Here is a 19015-nt window from a genome sequence, read left to right on the forward strand (position 1 = left end):
GTTTACATACTTTGGAAGCATTATATATGAAGACAAAATATGATGATAATCTTGGCCAAGACCTTGTTACTAAATGTGAGAAATACATGATTAGCTAGCATAGCTAGTCAGACAGAAATAACACAGATTACTTAATTGATTTCATAGGCATGATTAATTCATTTCATAGACAAAATTTTGAATAGATTTTCACTATGTTAAAAAATGTTTCCTGCTTTGCGAGAGTCTAAAAATATCACCGCTATTTTACCTTTTCAAAAGTATTTCTTTTGAGTGAGGTTAATAAACTATCTCTATTCATACGGGGACTCACTGTTAAGAGAAATCATGTATCAATTTTTTGTCTTTGTGTCATTGCTTGTAAGAATTTGATCCACTATTTTACCTAAAAGTATTATTTCAAATACATACTGGCAAGATGGTGTTTAGTGTTAGCTGTTAGATATTTTTCAACTTAGTTTCTATTTTGTATCACTACAAAGGAATAAACTGCTTTCCTAAAGGTTTTGATTCACAATTGTGGATAAATTCAGCAGTAGCAACTAAAGCTGTTATTGCCTGAAGCAATCTACACCAGCCACTTCTCTGAGATTAGTCATAGCATGCCAAGTACATTTTAAATACAATTTAGAATATAAAATGTTCTGGATAAATGTCAAATTCTATTGATTATAATGTGTTTTAACTTTAAAACAAATTAAATATATGCTTTAAGCATATAGTTTCATTGGGCTGGCTGAAGGTCAGAAGGGTTAATATTGGGCTAGCATGTTAAATAAATGAATGGGAAAAATTTGTGAAGCAGGAGTAGCAGGAGCAGACATAAAAAAACCAATTATCATCTGTCTAGGTACCATTTTTAACAGAAAATTCTTTATGAACATTTTCTGAATCTTCATGTTGTTCTTGATTGGCCAACAAAGATACCCAAGGACACACCTATATCTGCTCCTAAATGTTCTGATAAAAATACATACTTGCAGTATTTTTCTTACGTAACATAATTTATTTATTTCTCAGAATTCTGTTTAATGAATCTTTATTTCATGAAAGAAAAATCCCAAACCATAAAATTCCATCTGTAGACAGGTCAGCTAGATTTGTGCTGGGTTTGACACAGCTGTCATTTATATGTCCTCTTATACATTATGATGCATTAAGAAGAAATACAATTACCGAACCGTTAGGATACATGTCCCAAGTACTTAGCCCCGAAGACATAAAAACAGAGAAATCAATTGTTTGCATTCCAGCATGTCATGTTTGCAAATAACTTAGTCCTGAAAGCCAAAATGATGACATGACAAATATAACTTTCAAGTAGTATAAGAACTATATTATCAAACATCTCCATATTACAAACAAACTTAGGTTGCTTTTCTCTTCTGTTTAAATTGTTGGGTTTTTTTTTTTTTTTTTTTGTTGTGTGTACAAATATAAAGAAGAAATTATTTGTGTTTCATAGTTGCAATTTAAAATATTACAGCATTCAAGCTGTGGTGAGATCTAGATAGTCAGGAAATTTGTATAGTAAATAAATGACAAAGTCCCTAAATAATTCTGACTTCATCAAAGGCATTGGTAGCATTCCCACATTTTATGTGGTACCACGATTTCAGTCAGTGCCCAGTGTAGAGCAAAAGGCCAAAGAATTGAATTTCTCAATGGCATCAACTTTTTAAACATGGGAATATCCACCTATATTTAATAATGAGGTCAAATATTTAATGAAATTCATATGTTTAAGTCAGAAAAATAATTCCAAAAGAACTCTGTGTTGTCTCAGTACTGCTGTGGCAACAACCACTTCTTTAGAAGAACAAAATTACTGTAATTTTAAAAGCATCACTCTCTTTTCTTCCCAGTAAAAATGACTGTTGAAACAGGGAATTCGCATCTGATTAAAAAAAGAATTATGAACATGTTAGGCATGAAAGAAGAGGTCTCTCCCTCTCCCCCACAAGAAAGAATGAATAATTTGACTTAAGTTTACTTGAATATTGGAAATTTCTCAAAGGACGAGCATCCCTGGAATAGATTTACTGACCTTTCCCTTCCAAAATATTGTTTTATAAAATACCAGAGATGAGCCTGAAAAAAATCATGGTTCTTAACTTCAAATAGATGTTAACCAAGCTAAGTTAATTTGCAATATTATAAGGCATTAAGTTTGGTTGAATGGCAGCAGAGCTCTTGATTTGATATGTATTTCATCATGATCTCCAGAGGCACTTTGACTGCTGTCCAGAACCATTCGAGAGATTACTGAAAGCATTTATTGCACAGTCTCCCTTGAACTCAATGTTGAAGTTTGAAAGCAATGATAATTTTACTATTTGTGAGCAAATTGTACCTGAGTGTATTATAGATATAAAAGGAGGGGTGGTGGTTACATGACGGCCTTTTATTCCCTTCGCATACCTTTGGACATGTAATATGGCTGGTTTTCCCCTCCATCTCAAAGGTAAAGGAGTCAACAGGACACGGCAGCTGTGGACCTATCCCACATGCCTTACCAATTCCTCTGGGAGCCTGGACTTTGGAAACTATACTTCCAGGAAGAAACAAATGCCCTCAGTGTGTATTTCATTCTGCATCAGGCACACTTCCCTTGGAGATGTAGGAGCTCAGGAAAGGAATGTGCCCCATCAGGGATGAAAGTCAGCTGTCTGTATCTTTCAATTTTGGTAACACTGTTATTAGATAATGAAAATGTGTTCATTAACAAAAGACAAAATCTATGCCCTTTATCTACTCTTATGCAATGTCTGTGGCTCTCTTTTGCTGGCCTACAGTAAAAGGCTCCTATGATCTTCATCCAGTGCTATTTTCTAACTTTGATTGTTGAAAGGAAGAGCAGCCACAGTGGGCAAAATCTTAGAATACTGGATTTTCTCTTTCTGTTGAAAAATCAATATAAGCATAAAAAATTTAGCCATTAACATTTTTAGTTTGAAATCTTTCAAAAATCCTTCTAGGCTGTGAAAACCTCTTTTTCTTTTCCAAGTTACTTAAACAAGGTAGTTTTAAGTGTCAAGCATTTATCTGTTCTTTAAGGAAATTCTTTAGGTGTCTTAAGAAATTCTTTAAGTGTCTCATCCCTTGTCATATTCAGATTGTGAATTTAGTTTATATGTTGACCCTCTAGTCATAAGTAATGCTTTCCTGGGATTACTGCAAACTCTTTCCTACACACTTTAACTGACTTTTCTCACCTCTCTAATTTTCATGTGGCCTTCTCCCCCTTTTTTTGCACAGTTTAACTTAACATTTTTTAATGCCACATCTTTGTTTTTGCTGGCTTACATTGTTCCTTCCCTATATGTCTGTGACCAGTTATCACAACCACATGGATCATCAGTGTTTTCCTGTTGGAAATAATTTCCTTAAACATCAGCTTGCTGCAGAGCTCAACAGCCACTGTGTTTACTCCATTGGAAATACCACATACTAGTGAACCTATTTGTTTCTGTGCACAGGGGGATGAGCATCCTTTCTGCCTGTCATCTTTAAATAAAATTTATAGTTATCAAATATATTTACTTCCGTAGCAATTAAAAATGAAATAGTTACTGAAGTTTCTTCCACAAGATTTGCATTGCTGCCTAGTTTGAGAAGGGTGTTTTTTTCTTTATTTAAAACCTATGCCAATTATTTTCTTCGTAGATATAATTCTTCAAGGCTCATTTCCCTTGTTTGTAACTTTGTGCTACATCCTTTCTGAAAAATAATAAAAAACTCTCTCAACATACAAATTAGAAAAAAAATTGTTATGAACCAGAAAATATGTTTAGATACAATAAGTGAATTTAATATGTTTCGTTCATTCCTTTGGCATGCTTAATTTTAGAACTGATGAAGTAAATAATTTGCTGTCAAGAGAAGAAGCATATGGCTATGGCAGTTCTAGGTGAGAAAAATCTCATTTCTGAATACATAACAGCATATGATTCCATATAAACTTCAGAAATGGCTTTATTTTATTTTGGACATATTTTTCAAATCCTAATGTATTTCATACATAGAATAGTTTGTGTTAGAAGGCAGTTCTGGAAGTCATCTGGTACAACCTCTGTTCTCAAGCAGAGTCTTCTAGAGCTGGTTTCCTGGGACCATGTCCAGATGGCTTTTTATGATCTCCAAGGACTGAGATTCTGCTACTTCTCTGGGCCACTGCTCAGTCATTCTCACAGTAAAAGCAGTTTTCTTTACATTCAAGAGGAATCTTCTCTGGTTCTGCCTCTGGTCAAGAGGAATCTTCTCTGGTTCTGCCTCTGGTCCTGTCACTGGGCACCATTGGAAAAAGCCTGGATACCTTCTCTGTGTACCCTTCCTTAATGTATTTATATACATTGATGGCATTTCCCTTGAGCATTCTCTTCTCTCCTCATCATTTTCACATCCCTTTTCTGACAATACTTCTAATGCAGCCCAGGGTATCATTAGCCTTCCTTGTAGCAAGGTCTTTACATAAGAAATCCAATTCTTGTACTGTTTTTGGGTTTTTTAAAGCGACTTGCTTATAGAAAATTAGCTTGCTTTTTTTCCCCCCCAGAGTTTAAGACATTGTTTTCGTTATTTCTGTGCTTTTCTCGGGGACAATATAATGATAGTAATTTTTCTAAAAAAAACATAAACAGGATTTACTTCATTCTTTAACTGGTGATACATAATTAGAGATAGTTTCCAAGTAATACTCCACCTCTAGTGCATCAGGTTTGTAGTTCAGCACAGCTAATAATTTCCCAGAACAAAATTCATTAATGAATTATTATTGACATGCAGGATTTAGTGTTGAAGTTCATACAGTGCTTTGAAAACTTGTGCCATGGTAGAACTGATTTTAATCTATCAGATCAGAGACTTGCGCTTTTTAACTACAAAACTGAGACTGCTTCATTCATATCTGTCACCAGGTTTCAGCCACTGTCTTTTCTTGTTCCAGTCTTTTCCATTATTTAACAGTTACAATATAACACCTGGCAGATTCTATTTGTGTTTATATTTTTGTTCTTTGTCTCTAGCACTGAGAGCAGTAAGTCTTAGCACTTGTATGCCATTTGTCCTTCAAGGAAGGCAGCTGATGTACATTCTTCCCCCACTTAGATAAAGAGCAGTTTAATGAGATTTGCGTGCTGTTTCTGGTAAGAGGCCAGTGGCTGATTAGTGAACCAGCAGTATACTGACCTTTTCCTTTAACCTGCTTTATATTCACTGCATGTTGACCTACCAGTGTAAAGCTTAGAGCCAAATATTTAATGATGTGTCAATTTTTCTAAGCCCAAATTTTCATTCACAAGTACTTTGATGTATGCAGCAGGCTTACTGAATGTTATTTGATATCCTCAGTTCATCATTGAAACAGAGTATGTAAATAAAAATGCTAGTTGCATAGAGATTCTGTGCCTCACATTCTAGATTTTACATATTTTGAAGTACCTTTAAAAATATTCTGATAATTAAGATTTCCTAAACCATTTTTTCTTTAAGAACTTAAGCATGATTTGAAAAAAATATAGTGCATTTGGATTATTCTTCACATGATGAATCATACCTGTGCTGTTTTTTTCATATTTGCAAGATAAAATTTCAGAGGAATACCAGAATCTTTTTAAAGCCATTGAACTGATATTTTGGCTTGCATTAAGTAATGGGTAGAAAAGGGTTATTATGGAATACATCTAAAGAAATTCTGCTCTAAATCAAACTATGGTGGAATGTAACAGTTGCTGCCTTCGTGTCAATGCTATTTGCTGATGCAGCTCAGTGCTGTTGAATCACCACAAGGGAGACATTTGAAGAGCTTGGTATTCAAACATCTCTTGGATGAAATCCATAAAAGAGCAGACATGAGCTGCGTAATAAATCCCGTAGACATGTATGCTGGTGCTATGAAATGGTATCAGTAATCCTATCCAGAGTAGCAATTAAAATATCACAGCAGTAGTCTTCTTTTCCTTTTAATAAAAACGCTAATAATGAAAACAACGAAGTAAGAGATGATAGAAATTTTTATATAACAATGACGTTCTATTTCCAGTTAACAATATAACACAATGGTGAAATATATGACTGTCTTTCTCCCTGTAAAATGCTAAATATAAATGTATGACAATGAAGTCCAGACCATTAAGCTTTCTTATGCACAGAATCATGCATGAAAAATTCTGCATATATATCCATTGATGTGCTGACACTCTCAAATTCCATAGTAGTGTCTAACAGCTGGTAGTATATATACACTGTGGATTGAAGCCTCTTAGCTTATTAAAGTCCACAAAAGATTTTCAAACTTAAACAGCTAGAAAATTGCAGTCTGGTTTTTTCAAGGCTATGAGCAAGTAAACTTTGGTTTTCAGGACAAATAAATCAGACTTTCATGACCATTGTTAACAGGCTATTACAGGAGCAAATACTGAATCATCTGTAACTCCCTTGGTCTCTCCCAGGACTTCTGAGGTTGCTCTGACAGCTGTTGTCTTTGACAAAGTGCTTCCTAAAGATAACATCTGAGGATTATTTTGCCAAAAAACATAGGTAGCAAGCAAATTAAAACAAATAGAGAGAATCTTCAGTGGCAGGTATGTGAATAGTAATTAAATTGCATTAAAAATAGTGAAATAATGAATAAATCACACATAGGTAAGTTAAAAATAGCAAGTAGTTTTTGAGCATGTCCAGAAGAGCTTTCAAATTGACTCCAACATGATCCATTTATGTGTTTCTCTATTAACCTTATTAACCCACAGACTTTGGGCCCACTTATTTGCGTAGGAGAAATACAATTCCCTTCACATGGAGTATTTTATAATTAAGAACAGAGAGATATTATTTTCATATATTTTCATGTCATTCAACTTCTTCTGAGTGGTTCCATTGATTTCACATTTGTTTCATTGTAAATTTGACTGAACTAAATTTGACCTTCATATCTAAGTGAGTATTTTCATGTAGTTACTTAGTTGGCTGAGGTCCCATATAGCACAGTAAGAGCAGCATTAACCCTCTCTGTGCTTACATTTTCCAGTACCTATCCTATCTAAAGAAGTGATGTTAGCAATACTATTGTAACATGGATTGTTATCCTAGTGAAGAGTGCAAGGGAATTTTGTACTTAATTTTGAAGGTGTGCTTTGAATTATTTTCCAGCCCCTTATTAAAAAAGTAAGTTCTGTTATATGATAGGTAAATAAAGAGTTTCAGTGTCTGTGTGTATAAATGTTAAGACATGTGCACAGTGTTTTCACCATAATTTCATCAAGTTATCTCCTCCCAAGAGGAGGGATCAGCGAATTTTGCACTCAGCTGCTGCTGAATAGAATTTTTTTATGAGCCAGACTTCTTGGAGAATCCCTTGAAGTGGACTTGCTTTGTCTGGTCAGAGCATGAGATCTTGTGGAAAGGGCAATTTGGTGCACAAGAACTCCAAAGGAGTTCCTTCCCTTCACAACATTTTTGATCCATTACACCGAATTTCACATAGCTGGGGAAATGCTTTTTCTGCTCTGTATTCCAAGGAGAATCAAATCTCCAACGTGCCAAGAAAAAATGAAGTTTGCTGTGTTAAAAGTGTTGGAAAAATGTTGTAGGAGGAAAAAATGGTCAAGATAAAGACCTATATGAAATTCACTTGGGAATAGAAAGGATAATAACAGCAAAACTCCTATACCAAGACTACTCAGTGCAGTCAGTCCAAGACCTTCAAAAAATTTGAGCTTTCTTTTTGTGCTTCACTGTATTATTGATCAAATCTGCCCTAAAATACATCATGACTTAAATACATGTAGGCCAACAGTTGTTATCTTGACTTAATAATTAGTTTCTGTAAAAATCTGATTAATTTTTAATTTGTAACACACCTACATTTCACAGGGGTAATCATGTAATCCTCATAATCTAGAGATAATCTGTTGATGACCCTAACCCAGACTGCACTGTGTTATACTCTGTGCTCCTGTCCATTCATGAAGCTATTTTTAACAGTGTAATTAAGAGAACAGTCTTTACTATAAATAAAAAGGCACAGCTCCACATCACAATTAAAAAAAAAAAAGTATCATGAATTAATGAAACAAAAGCTCGAAGTAGCCTATCAGGAAAGCCAGATGACAGATTCTTTGTTGATTCTGTGTTGATTCTTTTTATTTATGACAGAACACCTTGTCCCATTTTATCGTTTAAAAAATGACGATTTACATATTGTTTTCTTAATGGTTCTAATTTATGAGTCTGTAAAGAGAATGTTTGGTCACAGGATAAGAAGTAGCTTCACTTTCTAAAGATTAACTTGTTTTTGCACATACAAACATATTGACCTACTTGCTTGGATACCTTTTAGTCCCTAATAATAGAATTAATGGTATTTACATTCTAAAAGTAACTTTTTAGACTGTATTTAGAGACATTGTAACAGATATGAAAATGTAAAGAAAGAGAAGAACCACCACTTGTTTAATAGAAGAAATTTGCATTATTTTATGACTAAAGAAATTGCAATTAAATAACTAGTTTATCTTTCTAAGTACTCTGCTCTTTCTCTGCAAGTAAATATTTGAGTTGTCTCATCAAATCAGACAAATTTATTCTGTGGTTTGTTTCTTTGCTCAGTAGTTCAATTATTTTTTTCAACAAATCTGAGACACTAAAAATGATGTTTGGATTTGTAAATTCCTAAATGTATTTTGGAAATCAATATAATAAAAATATAGGACATTTTACCTGAATATTTGCATAATTTTGTGACATAAGATAGCATATAATTCCAGTTATTAATCTGAGATTATAAAATTGCAGTGCTGACAACATCCTGAAGTGTTTGCTGAAATGGCGAATGCTTTTAAGAGCAATTTTTTCCTGATTCATAGCAATCTGGTAATTAATGTGGCAACCAAAGCAAGCTTGTATACTAAAATGACCCAGTAAATAATAAAATTATAATGTAGTATCTTCTGCAGGAGTTTCTATGGAGTATAAAAAGGAAAAAAACAGTTTTAAACAAATTGGCAGATTGATTTTTTTTTCCAGTTACTTTGCTTTACAAGTTTACATTGGCTCTGTGCTAAGGGATTATTTGAGGCCATGGAGAAATCAAGAATGAGCTGATTAGGTTTTGAATGAAACCAGAGTGAAAATTTTAAAGTTATGGACCGTTCAACAGAAGTTTCCACTGGAAAGAAATGGTTGGGAATTATACAGACAGACTGATGCAGGTGTACATAATTACATTGACTCAATAGAACAAAAAGATATATATAGATATGCATTAAAAGATATGCATTACTGGGAGAATGAGACACCAGGAACTAAGGCTACAGGTATAGGTAGTTTCCTAGAAAATTACTGCAGCTTCTTTTCCTTTTCCTCATATATACCTATGGTCTTTCTGCCTCCTCTATGTATCCCCTATTTTCTCTCTATCCTTTGGAACTTCAAGAGGTCAGTTCTGAGGCAGCCTGTATGCAGCATAATGCTGGGGAAACCATCCAAAAGAGCTCCCAAAATATCCCAAAAAATCACAAGAGTTCTGAAGAGCACAAAAAATCTTGTTTGTGAAAGAAAAGAAGGTACTGCGTCAAATGGTGGGTATTTAGGAGTCTGGCTTCCAATAGTAAAGATCTCTATTTGCAATAACCGGAATAGCACATCAAAATTTTATTTCCTTACACCTGACACACCCAGGCTGGCAAAATTAACTATCTGGGAATGTCAACAATGACACGGTGATGGATGAGATTTCCAGGAGTCTGAATTTTTACTTCCTCTTCATGTACAGGGTTGTATTACATAAGATGCCTAGAAGTGGGAAACCTTTACTTTTCAGCCTTCACTCCATTCTCAGCACTTAATTGGCTTTATTAGACTCTATTAATAAATCATAGGACTTCTTTGGGTTTATTAGTCTTCTGTTTGATGGAGTAACTTGAGCATTTACAAGACACATAATTTTTATCTATTCAAACTAAGGAAGAAAGAATCAGCCTATACCTGGCTATAGCTGTTTAAGTCAGGCAAGTCTGCCTCATGCTGGGTAAATGCAATTCTGATCCCAGAAATTGTTCTGACATAGACTTGCTCTGCTCCTTTGAAGAGAGTTTAGTGTACTCAGTGAAGACAAAATTCATAAGGCTCTGGTCTCTTACACCCAGTGTAACAAAATTATTCAAGAGTTGTATTCACTGTATTCACTGCTTTAAGAATTCAGAGCTTTATGGACAAGGATCTGTACAATTAAGAGAGGGAGAAAGGAGAGCAGGAAAAATGAAAGGATCTATCATTTGACATGCAAGGTTGCCTTCAAAAACTTCTTGAAAGCTAATTTTGTTCTAGAGACCCTGCAAAAACTGTGCTCATAGCCAAGCCTTGCTCACTTGGTGCTAGAATTACCACCTTTACCTACCTTTTTTTCTTACTCTGATAGTCTCTTTCCCACCAAAAATGGGTGAAAGAGTTGAAAAGACAGTGAAGGGTAGTAGCTGCTGCAGCAAGGATCAGTTTCTACTACCATTTTAGGATTTTGATCTTTGATGGTGATGAAAGGCATCTCAACTTCCACTCTGTCTTTATGATTATGGAGGTGTATTATAAAACATGTTTATTCAGACAATTCCATGACCTGTCAAAAAATCACATTTAATTTAATGTTGTGTCTGATGCTGCAGGAGTTGACTCCTTTGGTTACACTGAGCTGAAGTTTCTGTAAGAAAAAGGAATGAGTGAAAGCACCCACTAAAGATAGCATTTTCAGCACTTCATTTTCAACACGGAAAATACAACACTATTACCTGCTGTTGCAGGGAAATATTTATTTTGATATGGGCAGACATGGCTAGTGACCAGTGACTTGCTCAATAGGACAAAAGATCTCCAGAAGCCAGTAGGTAAAGCAATGGAAGAAATTTGCACCTTTCCAAGAATTTGTGCAGGAGATGTGGTCAGAGATAAGGGCTGAAGGTCAGGCAGCTACAAAGCTGATGTGCAAAACAGGCTCCATGAAGAAAGAAAAGACATCAGTGAAATCAGGAAGACATAAGGAGGTACCAAGGCTAATGAAATAGAAGAAGGAGGAAAAGATCAGTAATATCCAGATAACACAGTACATGGGAGAAGAGTGTGCAACTCATGGCCAGCATTTTCTTTCTCTTCAGCCAGGTCTGGATTTTCAGGTCTTATTCATCACATATGGGGGGGTAGCTACCCTGTCAGTTTCCCAGGCATATGTATTACTATGCAGTTAAATGAAAAAAAAAAAAACTAATATGCAGAGCTAATACTCAAGATTGCTACAGACAAGTGAAGCTCTGTCTAAAACATGAAAATTATGTGTGAATTTTTGGAATTGGAACACTGAAGAAATCTTCCCTCTCACAAAACCCCAAATCAAACTACAAACACATAGAAACAAACAAAAAAACCACCAAAACAGGAAAAAAAAAAAGGTTAAAAAGTTTATTTTATAGTGGCTTGCCCGTAGTGTGCAAAGGAGGTCTTGAGGAAATGTGTTCTCTTGTACTCTGAAATTACCAGCTGTGAGGTGGGAAACTCCATGATGCCACAGAAACTGACCCTACACAGGTGTTTCCTCTGCTGAGATGGAAAAGCTTACCTGTACTTTACTGTGAGAATGAGTTCTCACATACCTATGTTTGTCTTAGCTGTTCTTTATTCTAAGAAGGAATGGGCTATGTGTACCCTGGAGTTAGACCTGCCACTACAATTGCTATTGACTATGTGTGTTGTAAGGTATAGACTATCAGATGTTTGTACTGTACTCTTTCATGTTGTTTTTTTAAAACAAGTTACTTTTTAGTAACTTATTTCCACTTGATGCATTGAAAATATATGTGCTTTGGGAATAATGAAAACCCACTAATTTAAGCACCTTATAAAAAATATTAAATGTCAAATACCAGCCTAAAGGAAGTCTCTATACTTAATTTTCTGGGTGAGTATGTAACTCCTGAATGCACCTCAATTTTGTTTAAGCTGTTGCTTAAGTTGGCCGTACTCTGCAGAATTTCTGTGAATATATCATAAACTTTGCTTTGTCTCTTAATAGATTTCCCAAAGAAATAAAGTGTAGTCATCTGTAATCCTCACAGTCTGTGAGTCCAGCACTTTCTGAAGTACAAATACATAATATCACATGAATATTCACAGCTACAATCAAACCCATGGTACATCCCTATGGCATTAGTATCAAACAGAAGGGACTTCCCACTGGAAAGCTGGTGCAAGTAGGCTTAGGCAGACTGTTCATCTATCCATTCCTTTACTGTCACGTGTGTCATGCAAAACTGACACAACAACTTGTTAACAGCTATAATATCACTGCAATAGATCACTAAAACCATAACTACAGAAGCACACATGTACACCAGATTGTAGGAAATACAGCAAGTAGACACGTTATGAACAAAATTCTTGGCCAGCACAGGTTATCTTAAACTTGCATGTTTAAATATCAAATAATATTTATAAAGTATCAAATAATAATTTTATTTACTTAATCTAGCTCTCTAACATCTTTAAATATCAAACATTATCACAAATATTTCTTTTAATACTGCTGAAGGGAAACTGACAGAGGGAGATTTAAATTGCACTGTTCAAAGTAGCACAAAACAGACATCCTCAGACAGGATGTTCATATTACCTGAATGTGTAAAAGTGAGGGGACAAAAACTTTTCTAGTCTCTCTGAACTCCCATCAAAACCACATCTAAATAATGTTGGAGAAGAGATTCACTTTGTACTTTCAAATATTTCTTCCCATAATTTTAAGCTCTAACTATGAATTAATTAAGAAAAACAAATACATAATATTTATATGTAATAAAATAAAATTATGTTAAGATAAAATGACAAAAAGAAAAGCATTTAATTTCTATGCAGTTGGCTTCCTGTGACAACGGGAGTGATACCAAATTTATGCTTTTGTAAAATGTGAAAAAAATATTTCACACTTTAAACCCATCAGTGCCAAATATCAGTCTTGTGAGGTATTGCCCTGGTTTTGGTCAGGCCAGAATTAATTTTTCCACATTAGCCACGAGAGGGTGTAGCTGCAGCCATGTGGGCATGTCTAGGTTGTTATTCTATACTATGAACACACTACTGGGGGTGGAACTGAGGGATTCTCACTTCCAAGAAGAAGGGGTGTGTCGATTGAAGTTGGAAAGAAAATCGTGGGAGGAGAGGGTTAGTTCACCATTTTGCTCATTGTCTCGAGGGTGGGCTACAGTGGGTCAGGGTGAGCATATTTTATATGTAAATCACCCTCTCTTTGTACACTTTTTTTTGTTAATATTGTTGCTGTTCCAGTTCATTTTCTTATCCCATTGCTGATTTCAGTAAATTGTTCTTATCTCAACCCTTAATCTCTGCCTTTTGTCTGTCTTGATGGGGTGGGAGGTGGGGAGGGGGTAGGAAGGGCAGCTGTAGTGCTGTTTCTAAATCATGATAGATGAATTGAACTTCTGGGGATCTGGCTGCTGCTGCAGTCCAACAAAAAGGGATGCAACAATGAAAGCTTGAGAGTGTGTTCTGCAGCCCGTTGCCTGGCTCTGATCATCTCTGACAGCCACAAATCAGTGGGACTCAATAGGATGTATCAGGGTCCTGGGAAAACTGGCTGATATTTCTACCAAGCTACTCTCCTTTGCTCTTGAAAAGTCATGGTGGTCTGACAAACTCCCTGGTGACTGGAAAAAAGGAAACAGCTTTCCCATATTTAAAAAGAAAGGAAAGGAATATCCAGAGAACTGAAGCCTCTCCTCTGTACCTGGGAAAATCATAGAGCAGATCCTCCTAGAAGACACATTAAGGCACAAAAAAAGGAGGGCATGATCTATGGCAGCCAGCATGATTTCACTTGCCCAATCTGATGTTCTTCTGTGAGGGAATGGCTGCAATATTTGAGAAGGGAAGACCGACCAACGTCATCTACCTATGCCTCTGAAGGCCTTTGATGCAGTCCCACTGGACATCTTTATCTCCAAATTGGAGAGACATGGATTTGATGGATGTACTATTCAGTGAATAAGGAGTTTGCTGGATGGACACAGCCAGAGTTGTGCTCAATGGCTCTATGTCCAGGTGGAAGCTGGTGAGGAGTGATGTTTCTTAGGGCAGACAGAGGTCTGGGGACTGTTGCTCTTCAATATCTTCATCAATGACATCAATGGTGACATGGAGTGCATCCTCAGCAGGTTTATAGATGGCACAAAGCCAAGACTTTGAAAAGACAGGATCTTTCCTGGGGGAGTGAAGAGGGACCTGGACAAGCTTAAGCAATGGGCCCACGGGAATCTCAGGAGGTTCAGCCTGAGAGTGTCAACAGTGAAGTGTGAAGTGCTGCCCCTGGGTCAGGGCAGTCCCAGTTATGAGTATAGACTGGGAGAAGAACTCATTGAGAGCAGCCCTGTGGAAAAGGGCCTGGAGGTTCTCCTGGATGAAAAGCTGGACATGACCCAGCAGAGTGTGCTCACAGCCCAGAAGCCAGTGATGTCCTGGGCTGCACCATAAGGGAGGAGCAGGCCGAGGGAGGGAATTCTGCCCCTCTGCTGTCATGAGTTGATACCTGGAATGCTGCATCCAGGGGTTCTCAGCAGAAGAAAGCCATGGACCTGTTAAGATGGCGAAAAAGATGATCCAAAGGATGAAACGCATCTCCTGTGAAGACAGGCTGGGGATCTCTAGGTTTTTCCTCCTGGAGAATGCTTTGGGGAGGCCTCAGTTAGCCTTTCAGTACCTTAAGGGGGCTTATAAAAACAAGTCTTTTTGTATGATCAGATAGTGATAGGACAAGGGGTAATGGTTTGAAACTGAAATATAGCATGTTTAGATTAGATGTTAGGAAGAAACTCTTTACTCAGAGGGTGATGAAAGACTGGAAGAGGTTGCCCACACAAGTCATGCATGCCCTTTCCCAGAATTGTTCGAGGCTAGGTTGGATGGAACTTTGGGCAATCCAATCTAGTGAATGGCATCCCTGCCCATAGCAGGGGCTTGGAACTAGACAAACTTTAGTATCTCTTCCAACTCAAACCATTCTGTGATGCTATTCTGGTTGATCCTGGCCTTCTCCTGCCTGGGTTTATGCCCTGTTGTTTTCACAAAAAGTAGTTACAAAAGTAGAAGTTCAGTGCTTTAAACTGTCAGAACTCTTGTTTTGTTCCTCCCCCACCCCCTCCCCTTTCTTCAGGTAAAAATATGTTGTAACAAACTTGTCTTTCTGTAGAATTTACTGTATTCTTTTTTATCAAAATTAAATTTTGGTTATTCTCTTGACTCTGGCTTTTAAACAAATAAAATTCCTTGTTCTGTGTTTAGATGACTAAAACATTGTTTCAGCTATCTATAAATAACAGACACATCAGGTCAGCCCAAAAAACTTCCTTTAACAAGAGAAGTTTTCTCCTTATGAATGAATAATGCATATTGGAGAAATAACACCACTCCTGCATTTCCTGTGTAGGCTGATAATGTCCTGTCTTTCAGCAAATGCATTAGGCAAACGAGAACACTTTGGGGAAACAGCCATCTCCCAGAATAGAACATTGTGTTCCTGCTTTAGCAGAAAGTAAGTTACAGTGGTAGCAACTTCATGGTTTAAAACTCCAGATGACTCGTCTTTGCAGTCATAACTGGAGCTGTGAAGCAGGAGGTATATATTAATATACCATATTAATGGTCCTCTTTACTGTCAGAAGAAGCAGCTGGTTCCAAAGGGCTCATGCCATCCTCAGCAGGTGAGAAAACAGGGTAATGCTTGATACTTACAAAATAAAGTTGCAGGGAGGTGCAGAATGTGTCACAAATATATTCTCATGCCAGCATTTGGTTTATTTTACTGACACTAGTCTTCCCAGCAGGTCCTTAGAAAATGTGATAACGTTCTCAGGAAAAAGACAAGATACGTCCCTATTCACTGAAGAGATTTTCTATGATTTGCAGGCTTTGAATGCACAGAGGTCCTCAGACTCTTTAAGGGCTTAGAGAAGGGAGTTCTCACTGCCTCAAACAGCTCAGCATATCCTATTTCAAAGAAAAATCTTCTTAGTCTGGCATTAAAACAGTGGATTTTATATGTATTGATAGAGAAAAAACAGAAAGATATGCATCTATAAGCCTCACACTATAAACTCTTCCAGGTGGGGACTTTCATTATGAGAATTCCTTTACATAGGAACAGAATACAAACATATGTATTGTATGCAACATATAAAATGCAACATGCATGCTGCATAGAACACATACATTTTTAGACTGTATTGTATTGTTCTGAAATACATGGTAATTATATTATTATTATTAGTATTAGTATTATTATTATTATCATCATCATCATCATCATTGTCATCATCATTAAAAATTACTTCTGTATTAAAAAACTCTACAAACAACACAAAAACAACAAACCCGAGTGTCTCTGTCTGAGAAATTTAGGAAATAAATGCAGACAAGTTAGAATGTTCTGACACTCCCTTAGAAAATGTCACCAATTTTCTTTTCATTTCCTTAATCTTAAATATGTGGGTGGTGAAGACAGCCAATTACTGTGTCTGTGAGATCATAAATAAACTGTGTCTCTGAAAAAGATCTGAATAGAAAGAAAGCAAGAAGGTGGTATGAACAGAGACAAAATCAGAAAACTAGAGAAGAAATATGCTGATGCTACACTGCCATATTTGACAGCTCTGTATTGAGTGTGAAGAAGATTGAATGCAACACAAATTGGGGCTAAACTGAAGACTAAATGTTCAAATGTAGTTTGGAAAATAACTCAGTGCATTAGAAAGTTTATCCAAAGCTATGTTGTATCAGTGGAATGGTATGTACATATGTGATGTACATGGTATAAACAAAACAGAAATTATTTGGTCATTTAGAAGAGTTTTCCCACAGGAATATAGTGAAAGGTATACCTGTGCAGAAAACACCAGGTGTTTTTAGTGCCCACTAGGAATTTGCATCATGGTTTATTGTTCAGTCAAGTCCTATACATTTTGCTTACATGCTTGCAAAGGTACAGTGTCCCTTTCTCCTCGGGCATAGAGACTCCTGTCTGCAGCCACTTGCTCAGTGCCCTGGTCTGTATCACCATAGTCTGGTGATCTGCTGGAGATGTGCTGGGGTCTTGGATGGACTGCAGCATTGCCTAGTGGTGGTTTCTTGGCTCACTTCCCAGACTGAAGATTTACTGAATATTTTATGAGTATATAAAGACACTCTTTAAAAGAAAACTACCTCAGAAGCTCTGATTATGATTTATGGCTTTTGAAACTCAAGAGTCAAAATGAAGAAGAGACTGAGAACATAGCAAGGATAATTCTTTCTTCTTATTTCTTACTTCATCTAACAGGAAAGTAAAACTGACCCTCTGTTTCCACAATTTGATTATTTTCTCTGTCTTGCTGATGAACATGACTTTCATCCTGACTCTGGATGCAGTAAGGCATCTGACCAGCACATAAAAACTTCCTGAATATCATGTTTATTCCTGAAACACAGGCAGAAAATATAGTGCAGCTGCGAGTCTTGTCAATTTGTATTGCTGCACTGCATAGAGTCTCAACCAAAGTGCTTTTTCATATGCAGTTAGAAAGCTACAAACTGGACATGAAAACCTCTGTGCACTTGTCTTTATGCCCCAGTCCCATAGTTTCACATAATTTCTCCAGATGAATTCACTTTGTTATGATTTATTTCATGGCAGTACCCATGAGGATCAAAACAGAAATATAAATTTCTCCATATATAAGCTATTAATGTATACAGAAAGAACCACTGTAGGGCTCCAGTATTTTGAACGGATTAGAATTTTTTAGTATTGTACATGCCTTCAGCAAAAAGAATTATAAAATAATGTAAGTATGCCTTCATACCAATTCTCATCAGAAATACTGTATTTTTATACCTCAAAGCTCCCTGCTAAAACTAGAAACTAATTCGAATCTTTCAGTGTAAGTGCTGATGTTTTCTCACTTCTATTTTGCTTATTAACTGTTTTGTAAATGTCACTTTAAAAATCTGATTTCCTGCAGTTAACTCAACAGCAGGTCAGTTTATAGCATATTAAGGTGGAATTATTTAATCTAAAAATACATAACAAAGGTTTGCTTTTCACAAATAAATAAAATCTTGTGGAATAAATTCTCTGCTAAAGGGCTTTTTGGAAGGGGTAAGAAAGTTCTATCACTCTACTTAAACGACAAAACAACTGTGCCCTCCTTGTCACAGCTCATATATTTCCTTTTGTGATTGCTCTTACAAACCATGAAATTTGCAGTGGTAGTACCTTATGTGGAGATACAGGGAACTGTTTAAGAGACAATTTTTGAGAGCAGAGAAACATAGGAAACACCTTCTAATAGTAGAATACCCGCTCAATTTCTATTGAAGCAGACCAATTATATAATTACAAATTGAAACCTTGATTTGAAACCTTCCATATGATAGACAGTATATACACATGAAAGTTATGTATACTACTGTAACAGCAACCATTAAGAGAAAAATCTTTAAGGATTGAGAGAAAGCCAGTCTGAGAACTGGGACTTATTTTGCATTCTGGGCAGAAGGACAAATTTCACTGTATGTCTGTCAAAACTGGTACAAGAAGAAGCTGACTAAATTAACTCACAAAACATAAGTGGTAACACTCTCTAAAGATAAAATTTTTGAACACCCTTGGGCAACATTTTTGTACAAAATTCTTCTGTTGTGATAAGCAAATTAATTAAGATCAGGGTATTAATGGAGAATTTTCTATATCACTGCATTGAGTTCGTTAATACACAGTCATGTTGAAACTAACTACAATATGTCCAAATTTATTTTAATAGGAGAAATCCCTAAAGCTGCAAAATACCACTGAGAGCAAAACCCCAAACTTTACTGCTATTAGTTATTCTCAGTAGTAGTTACTCCTTGAGTGGACCCTTGAAAAACAGAAGTGTTTTAGAAAAAAATTGCTACTCAGCTGAGTAATATGTGAGTAAAAGGAATGAACAGC

Source organism: Parus major, chromosome Z, assembly GCF_001522545.3.
Source record: "Parus major isolate Abel chromosome Z, Parus_major1.1, whole genome shotgun sequence".
Classification (NCBI taxonomy): domain Eukaryota; kingdom Metazoa; phylum Chordata; class Aves; order Passeriformes; family Paridae; genus Parus; species Parus major.